This window comes from Cryptomeria japonica, chromosome 7 (genome assembly GCF_030272615.1).
Source record: "Cryptomeria japonica chromosome 7, Sugi_1.0, whole genome shotgun sequence".
NCBI classification, from domain to species: Eukaryota; Viridiplantae; Streptophyta; class Pinopsida; order Cupressales; family Cupressaceae; genus Cryptomeria; species Cryptomeria japonica.
The window spans coordinates 508,424,872-508,434,946 of record NC_081411.1 but is presented as its reverse complement, the minus strand read 5'-3'; the positions used below and the strand labels follow the sequence as shown (position 1 = coordinate 508,434,946).

Genomic DNA, 10,075 nt, shown 5'->3' with positions numbered 1-10,075 from the left:
ACTTGTAACTCATCATGTGCTTTGCATTAGATGTAATCCACTTTGCTCATTCCCTAGACAATCAAACTAATGATGAATAAATGATGAACAGTTAGTACCTAACCATTACTGAGAGGGGGGGGTGAATCAGTACAGGCAAAAAAAACTTTTTCTAAACTGGTTTGACTGCAAACACTGCAATTTGACTAGCAAGCACTAACACTGGTCTAACTCAGATTACTACCGGTAAAACACAGTGAGAATGTGAAAGACATAAACCAGTAACCTTTAGCTTTCCATACAATCTAATACCTCATTTCCACTTCACCCTTATGCATAAACAAGTAATATATCATCAGAAATATAATGACTACTAGTTCAACATATTTTACCAGTTTGACATAAAACACTAAACCATCACATGAAAGGTATCACACATGACACACTGATTTTTCACATGGAAACCCAAATGGGAAAAACCACGGTGGGGATGAATACCCACAAGATATTCTTGAAGTCTTTTGAAGTCTGCTCTGTTAGGAGCCTAGTCTGGTTAGAGACTTTTACAATAGGTTCTGCTAGGAACTGATCCTGCTAGGGATCACTTAGTTAAGGGATGGCTAAATACCCGGTTAAAGGTTAGAACCCTGTTAAAGGTTGCCTCATAAGAGGATTTGAAGAACTCATTGAATTGAGTTACCTTGTTAAAGGATTTACACAAAAGCCTATTAGAGGTACCCGGTTAAGGGATTTTCCAACTGCTGAAATGGTTAGAAGTCAACAGGTAATACATTGATCTGATAAAAACACTCAATGCCAAGGCATATCCACTTTAGCTCCTTTTCATCTACAATCACACTCTGTAGGTATCAACACACTTCTTCGGTCTAGCAAGAATCAAGTATCACTCACTGGGATACACACATAACATTTGCCAACAACTTTAAAATGAAAAACATCATCGACCTTATAGGAAATAGATAGGTCGGTAACATAAACCCTAAACCCTAAACATTTAGGTTTTACAATCCAGTCGGTTCAATCCTGACCATTAATCACATTGCATGAATACAATAGTCTTGAATAGATCTCAAGACGTTCTCCAACGTTCACTATTTGCCACTTCAGGAAGCTGATAACTCATCATGCGCTCTCCACCATTTATAGAGACTTCGCACATTCCTGAGGTAGATAGGATCACTCTCCATGCAAGATCCTCATGGAAATCCTTCACACGCACAAGACTAACGTGACAACACTTATCTAGTCTTCATACAATGCTAACTCATCACAAGATATCATCGGTTGAATCACACAAGCTTGGAATGCATCAATTAGAAACCCTGAAGCTGAGACTACCAACCGGTAGTCATGCCAAATGAAACCCCAATTCAAAAATTCCATTTACCAGTTCTCATACCAACATGCCGGTTCACTTTGAACAAACATATCGCTTCACTTTTTCTCAAATAATGGTTTACATCATTATACCGGTTCTCTTTCCAGTTCGCTTACTACAACATACCAGTTCATACTTCAGCATATTGACATCAATGACAACATCAATGACAACATCAATGGAAACATACAATGTCATCATGCTCTGCAGATATGCCAACAATCTCCCGCTTTGGCATTGATGGCAATATACAAAGATATCTTTCTGCTTCTGCTTCACATCTTCTCCCCAATACTACAGATATCTTCTTCACTTCACATCTTCTCCCCCTTTGACAACAATATCAAAGTGGAGGCATGCACATCTATGTTCCACAATGTTGCTCCCCCTAAGGAGTAGCATCCTTCAACACACCAATCCCAAAAAAGATATATCAATGTAAGACTTGACTGATGTGGAGCACAAACCTTTAGTTCACCTCTTGAAGGTGTAGCACCCCTAATTCACCTCTCAAATAGGTAAATGTAGCCTTTGGTAGAGGCTTGGTGAATATGTCTGCTAACTACTCCTTACTAGAAACATGTTCTAGTACAACCTCTTTGTTCTGAACTTTCTCCCTCAAGAAATGATTCTTGAGCTCGAAGTGCTTGGTTCTAGCATGTAAAACCGGATTCTTGGAGATGTTAATTGCACTTATGTTGTCACAAAATATACTTACTGGTTCAGATATAGGAACTTTGAAGCCATTTAGTACATGCTTCATCCAAATTGTCTGGGTGCAGTTCATAAATGCTACAACATACTCCACTTCTGCTGTAGATTGAGAGATACAACTCTGCTTCTTACTCATCCATGAGACTAGTCTACCACCAAGAAAGAATGCACCACTAGTTGTGCTCTTCCAGTCGTCCACATTACCAGCTCAATCTGCATTTGTAAACACTTTCAGGTTGAAATCATTATTGTATGGATACCATAATCCATAGTCAAAGTTCCCTTCAAATATCTAAGAATCTGCTTGACTGCTACCAAGTGGGATTCTTTTGGGCTTTTCTGAAACTGTGCAGTAATGCCCACTACATGTGCAATGTCCATTCTGCTATGTACTACATAGTGCAACTTACCAATCATTGATCGATATTCCTTCTCATTTACCAACACCGAGTCATCCTCCTTTAATAGTTTACAACCGGTCACCATTGGTGTACCAACCGGTTTGCTATCTTCCATGCCAAAGGTCTTCAACACCTCTTTGACATACTTGGACTGAGTGATAAAGATTTGATCTTTCATTTGTTGAATCTGTAGTCCAATGAAGAACTTAATCTCCCCTATAAGTGACATCTCAAATTCCTTTTTCATCTCATCTGCAAAATCATGACTCATCTTGTCATCTCCTCCAAATATTATCATCAACAAATACCTCACAGATTAGAATCTGATCTCCTTCTGACTTTAGATAGATATTGCTATCTTCACTTGTTCTCTCAAATCCAATCTTCACAAGATGGGAGTGCAAGTATTCATACCATGCTCTAGGTGCCTGCTTTAGTCCATACAAGGCTTTATGTAGCCTACACACCATGTCACTGTCTTCTGATAGGGCAAACCCATATGGTTGCTCTATATACACCTCCTCTTCAAGTATTCCATTTAGGAATGTATATTTTACATCTATTTGATATACTTTGAACCCCTTGAAGGCTGCATATGCAAGAAGCATACAAACTCCTTCCAATCTGGCTACTGGAGCAAAGGTTTCTCCATAGTCTTCTCCTTCTTCTTGAGAATATCCTTTTCACACCAGTTTGGCTTTGTTTCTTACCACTGTGCCATCTTCATTCAACTTATTTGTAAAAACCCATTTGGTGCCTATGACATTTTTATGCTCATGTCTAGGTACTAAAGACCATGTACCATTTGTTTCTATCTGGTCAAGTTCCTCTTCCATTGCCTTGATCCAGTCTTCATCTTTATGTGCCTCTTTGAATGTTTTAGGCTCAAATTTAGAGATCATGCAAGAGTTTTCTCTGACCTTTCTTCTTGTAAGAATTCCTGCATCCTTGTCTCCTATGATCTGCTTTGGATCATGATTCAACTTTACATACCTAGGAATGATATTAGTTATTTCCTCTTGCTTTTCTTCTTCATCCTCATCTTCATCAGCATCAACATCTACCAATGTAGGAGCACTATTACTGGTGCTAGGCTCTTTTGCAACCGGTTCCCAGAAGGTTACTACCGGTTCATCTCCTACTTGCTCACTGCCGGTTTTCTCAGGTTTCTTAGAGGTTTCATCAACTTTAACATTGATGCTTTCAAAAATTCTATGAGTCCTATTGTTGAAACATTTGAAAGCTTTTCTCTTTGTGGAATACCCTAGGAATATTACCTCATCACATTTAGCATCAAACTTGCTTTGATGTTCACTCCTCTTGATATAACATTTTCTACCAAACACTCTAAAGTAGCTTACCACTGGTGTCTTACCAGTCCAATACTCATAAGGAGTTGTATCCTTACCTTTCTTGATGAGTACCCGGTTCATTGTGTAGACTGCAATGCTCACTACTTCTCTCCAAAAGGTGTGAGCAACTTTTTCTTGGATCAACATTGTTCTGGCTACCTCAACTACAGTTCGGTTGTTTCTCTCTACTAGGCCATTTTGCTATGGAGTCTAGGGGGAAGACAGTTTCCTCTTGATGTCGTTCTCTTCACAGTACTTGTTGAATTCACCAGAAGTGAATTCTCCTCCTTGATCATTTCTCAGGCACTTAATCCTCTTACCATTTTCTTTTTCAACGAGTGCTCTGAAGGCTTTGAACTTTCCAAAGGCTTCAGACTTGTCCTTCAAGAATGTGACCCACATCATTCTTGAGAAATCATCAGTAAGAATCATAAAATACCTATCTCCCTGCACAATCCTAGTTTTCATAGGACCACACAAATCAGTATGCACAATCAAGTAAATTGTCTGCAGTGAAAGATTTACCTTTGAAGGTTGAGGAAGATATTTTCCTCAGTTGACACTCTCTACACAAAGGATTTTTCGGTTTGCTCAGCATAGGCAATCCTTTAACTGCCTTGATCTTACCGGCCTTCACAATATTATCAAAGTTTACATGGCAGAGTCTCCTATGCCATATCCAGCTATCATCAAACTTAGCCATTAGACATGTACTGATATTTCTATTAAACGGAAATAGGTTACCTTTGGTCTGCATACTGGTGGCCACCAGTTCACCACTTTTACCTTTTATTTTACACACTCCATCTCTGAATTCCAGAGTGATTCCATTATCATTTAGCTAGGCAACACTCAAAAGGTTGTGTCTGAGATGTTCTACCCAATACACATTGTTAGCACTGCTTTTTCCATTTAGAGAGATGGACCCTCTGCCTTTTACCATACATGGTGCATCATTACCAAAACGAACCACACCACCATCATACTCTTCCAGAGATAGAAACTTACTTCAGTCACCAATCATATGGTGAGAACAACCACTGTCAATAATCCACTCATTGGAATTATCAAAGTGGGAGACAAGAGCCTTCTTGTATGACACATCTTCCTTAACTGCTACAAACACAATGTCTTCACTTTCTTCATCTTTTGATTCCTCATCAGTGACACCTTCATCAACTACTACAAAATAGTTTCTCCTATTTCCTCCTTTGAACTTCTTGAACTTCTCTGGTTTGTCCTTGTTATCACCATTACGACAGTTTACAACAATGTGTCCTATCCTATTGCAAGAAAAGAATTTCAAAGGGAGCTTACCTTTTTATTTACCGGTTCTATTAGGAAGTCTCTTGACAAGAAGAGCTTCAAATTCCATCAGGATCTCCTCATCATCCATTTATCTGCTTTGTCTTTGTTCACCACTGGTACTAGCTTCTTTTCCCTTTCTAGATGGTGCAATAGATGCTCTAAAGGCTGATTTAGTCTTTTGAATACTGCCATCATAATTATTTAGCTCATAAGCTATCAACTTAGTAATGATGGAGTCTAGGGATACCTTTGTCTTGTCTATAGACCTCAACTCCTGAATAGCAGCAACCCTTATTACATAGACCGGTAATAAGGATCTCAAGAATTTGCTAACAATAGTGGAATCATCTATTATACCACCTGCACTCTTGATGTCTCCAACAACAGTTTTGATTCTTATTCCATATTGTTGAATGGTCTCTCCTTCAACCATCCACATGTCTTCAAACTTTCCCCTAAGGCTCTCTTCCTAGCTTGTTTCACATGCTCATAACCATCATAGATGTTCTCAAGAGCATCGCATACTTCTTTGGGATTGTCTTTATCCTGAACATCAATAAACTCAATGTCAGATAGACTGCTGATTAGGGATTCCATGACTTGCCCATTTTCCTAAATCTCTCTCTTTTGATCATCAGTGAAAGTACCGGTAGGGATAACATAAGCATTCTCAACATAGCTCCAGTGTTGAGCACCCATGCTTTTGATGTATATCTTTATTCTGTCCTTCCATATTTTAAAGTTGTCTCTGTTGAACTTTGGACCTTCCCTCTTCATCATTAGAGTAGGATCTTTTCCTCAAGCGGTTAAGCTTACAACACAAAGGACCTAGAGGATGCTCTAATACCAATTGATGAATAAATGATGAACAATTAGTACCTACCCATTACTGAGAGGGGAGGGGGGTGAATCAGTACAGGTAAAAAAACTTTTCCTGAACCGGTTTGACTGCAAACACTGCACTTTGACTGGCAAGCACTAACACTGGTCTAACTCAGATTACTACTAGTAAAACACAGTGAGAATGTGAAAGACATAAACTGGTAACCCTTAGCTTTCCATACAATCTAATACCTCATTTCCACTTCACCCTTATGCATAAACAAGTAGTCTATCATCAGAAATATAATGACTGCTAGTTCAACATATTTTACTAGTTTGACATAAAACACTAAACCATCACATGAAAGGCATCACACATGACACACTGATTTTTCACGTGGAAACCCAACTGGGAAAAACCACAGCAGGGATGAATACCCACAAGTTGTTCTTGAAATCTTTTGAAGTCCTCTCTATTAGGAGCCTAGTCCAGTTAGAGACTTTTACAATAGGTTCTGCTAGGAACCGATCCTGCTAGGGATCACCCAGTTAAGGGATGGCTAAATACCTGGTTAAAGGTTAGAACCCTGTTAAAGGTTACCTCGCAAGAGGATTTGAAGAACTCATTGAATTGAGTCACCCTGTAAAAGGATTTACACAAAAGCCTGTTAAAGCTACCCGGTTAAGGGATTTTCCAACTGCTGAAATGGTTAGAAGTCAACAGGTAATACACTGATCTGATAACAACACTCAATGCCAAGGCAGATCCACTTTAGCTCCTTTTCATCTACAATCACACTCTGTAGGTATCAACACACTTCTCCAGTCTGTCAAGAATCAAGTATCACTCACTGGGATACACACATAACATTTTCCAATAACTTCAAAATGAAAAACATCATCGACCTTATAGGAAATAGATAGGTCGGTAGCATAAACCCTAAACCGTAAACATTTAGGTTTTACAATCCAGTCGGTTCAATCCTGACTGTTAATCACACTGCATCGAATACAATAGTCTTGAACAGATCTCAAGACGTTCTCCAATGTTCATTCTTTGCCGTTTCAGGAAGCTGATAACTCATCACGCGCTCTCCACTGTGTGTGTGTGTGTGTGTGTGTGTGTGTGTATGTACATATATATATATGTGTATATATATGTACATATATATATGTGTATATATATGTGTATATATATGTGTATATATATGTGTATATATATGTACATATATATATGTATATATACATATACACACACATACATATATATATGTGTGTGTGTGTACATATGTACATATATATACATACATATCTCAATTCCAATCTATTTTCCACCGGTAGAATGACCAAAGTAAAATGTCTAGTACATTAATATAAGAATGTTTGGTACATCATAATCGAATTATGCTATTAAAGAGAAAAGGAAAATAATTCCATCTAGAATTTAGACTTACATATCTATTTTTTCGGAAAGAAAAAAATCATTCGACAGAATATCCAATTAACAACCAAATATGAAAATTTTGAATAATTTAAAGTGATTGAGAAAGGTTCACTTTCAAAATCTACCTTAATTTTCAATATCAGAATAACTTATATATTAATCAGTTAATGGGTTAGGTTCACTTACTTCTCATTTTTATTTACTTTATTTTAATGCAGAATAATTAAGAGAAAAAAGTAAGAATATTCTAGTAATTGAAATTGAAATTAAGTATTAATAATTGAAATTATTATTCTTAAATCAAAAATATGAAAGTGAAGTAGATTATTCCTAATCTTGTACTATTCCTTGTCCGATCAGCAGCAAGATAAAGGAAATAAAAAGCTAGATCTAAAAGAAAATTCTACATTAGTTGTCCTCAATTCTATTACATATTCTATTCCATTATAACAAAAAAATCATCATGACAAGTATTTTTTTTATTGCAGCTTTTTTGTCTTAATCAAATATTCAAAATGAACACAAGGCTTTATTGCAAGAGCCCTTTATCAGGCTTGAACCGATGACTTACGCCTTACCATGTATTCGTAGATATGAATAATCTAATGGGGTGTATATATTAATATAATATATAATAGAATATAACTATATATAGTTATATTGCTGATCCTGGCAATACAAGAAGAATATTCAATAATGAATATGAAGAAAGATTCTTTTAATTGACAAATTCCTAGGGATTTGAATATTATGATAATAAGTAGGCCCCTATCGTCTAGTGGCCCAGGACATCTCTCTTTCAAGGAGGCAACGGGGATTCGATTTCCCCTAGGGGTACTAGGCTAGGAAAGTAATTATAATACCTAATTAGGTATTATAATTACTTCCCATTTTTTCTTGGGTCGATGTCCGAGTGGCAAATGGGGACATACTGTAAATTCATTGGCAATATGCCTATGCTGGTTCAAATCTAGCTCGGCCCAATACCAACTTGATCGATAGATTGAGATTGATACCAATCTATTGATATTGGTAAAAAAGGTAATTGGTTTTTGAATCTCGTATACTCGATATAAAAAGAATCAGAACACACATAGATACTTTTAGAATATTTGAAAGAGAAAAGTTTTACAAAATGTTTTATTGACCTGGCACAGTTGAATTACTATGACTAATTAGTCAATAAATTGTACCTAGGGGGATTGTAGTTCAATTGGTTAGATTACCACCCTATCAAGACGGAAGTTGCGGGTTCGAGCCCCGTTAGTCCTGATTCAATAAATTGAACAATTTTTTGAGCAATCCCTACCCCAAACAAGAGAAAAAGAGGAAAAGAGAGTTACTAGAATAGATTTGATGATTTTTTTTTTTCCACATTTTGAATGTGGATTATACCACCGAATTATCAACATAGATCTGCAATCCTCTTTTATCCATACTGCGTATAGCTCTATGCTCTGTGGTCATCTCTCATATTTTTGTTTTCTCGGAAATAAATAAATAAAATATTTCAAATTTGCTAGTTCCCCATTTTTCAGAAACGAAAAGATTGTTTTTTAATTATTTCTAAAAAATAAAAAAGATTCCAATTAATTATCCTTAAAATAAGAATTCAATTCTATTTCTTTTACTATTCAAATAATTCTACTCATTCCAGGGTCATGGTGTTATCTTAGGATAAGATAATTTGGGGCAAAATAAAAAATAAATAATTACCCTTTTTAGGGTTTCAATCGACTTACATTGATTGAACTTATCAATATATTAGAAAAAAAAAGGTTGTCCTTTTTTTTAATATATTGATAATTTTGGAAATCACATTTGCTACGTCCATGCTCAATTACTCTCTTTTTTACTCTTTGCATTTAAAGAAGCCAAAAACAAAAAAATAGAGAATTTTTTTTTTGTCATTTTTCTCATAAAATTGGATTTAAATGATTTTTTGTTACAAAAATATGCGGATATGGGGCCTTCACAAAGCCCGGAGGAAAGCCCACTAAAAACCTTTTCTACGCTATTTTTTTGATCTCACTTTACAACGTAATAAGTAAATTACCTTTACCACACTATTCCTATTTGATACGAAATGAAAAAAAGAAGAAAATGGTTTTTGCTAGAAAACATTCTTACTATTTCTTTTCTTTTAGTTTTCCAATGTGAATTTGAAAATCGATAAAATTCTTATTCTGTAAATGAATTACATATGTATATAAATACATTTACATTTTTTGTAGTACGTTTAGAATAAAAGATATAATCTGTTATAATCAACATAAGTTTTTTCTATTATATATTACCTTTTTCCTAGTATATATTTACGTTTAGAATAATAGAAAAATAGAATGTATTAGAAATAAATAAATTATTTCTAATATAAATTTATACTATAAAAGGTAAAAACCTCTACATAATTTAAAACAATGATGTTTCTATCGACTATAATTATCCAATAGTTCAAGTACAACTGATATAGTTGAAGAAAAATGCAGATATGGTTTTTTAGGATGGAATTTGTGGCGCCAACCTATAGGGTTTCTAGATTTTTTCATGTCATCTCTGACAGAATGTGAGAGATTGCCCTTTGATTTACTAGAAGCGGAAGAAGAATTGGTAGCGGGTTATCAAACTGAATATTCGGGTATCAAATTTGGTTTAT

At 35.7% G+C, this 10,075-nt stretch overlaps 1 pseudogene; it reads left to right on the top strand.

Moving 5' to 3' along the window:
- Positions 1-9,505: 9,505 nt before the first annotated feature.
- LOC131856830 (NAD(P)H-quinone oxidoreductase subunit 1, chloroplastic-like) overlaps positions 9,506-10,075 on the top strand; it is a 905-nt pseudogene continuing 335 nt past the window's right edge.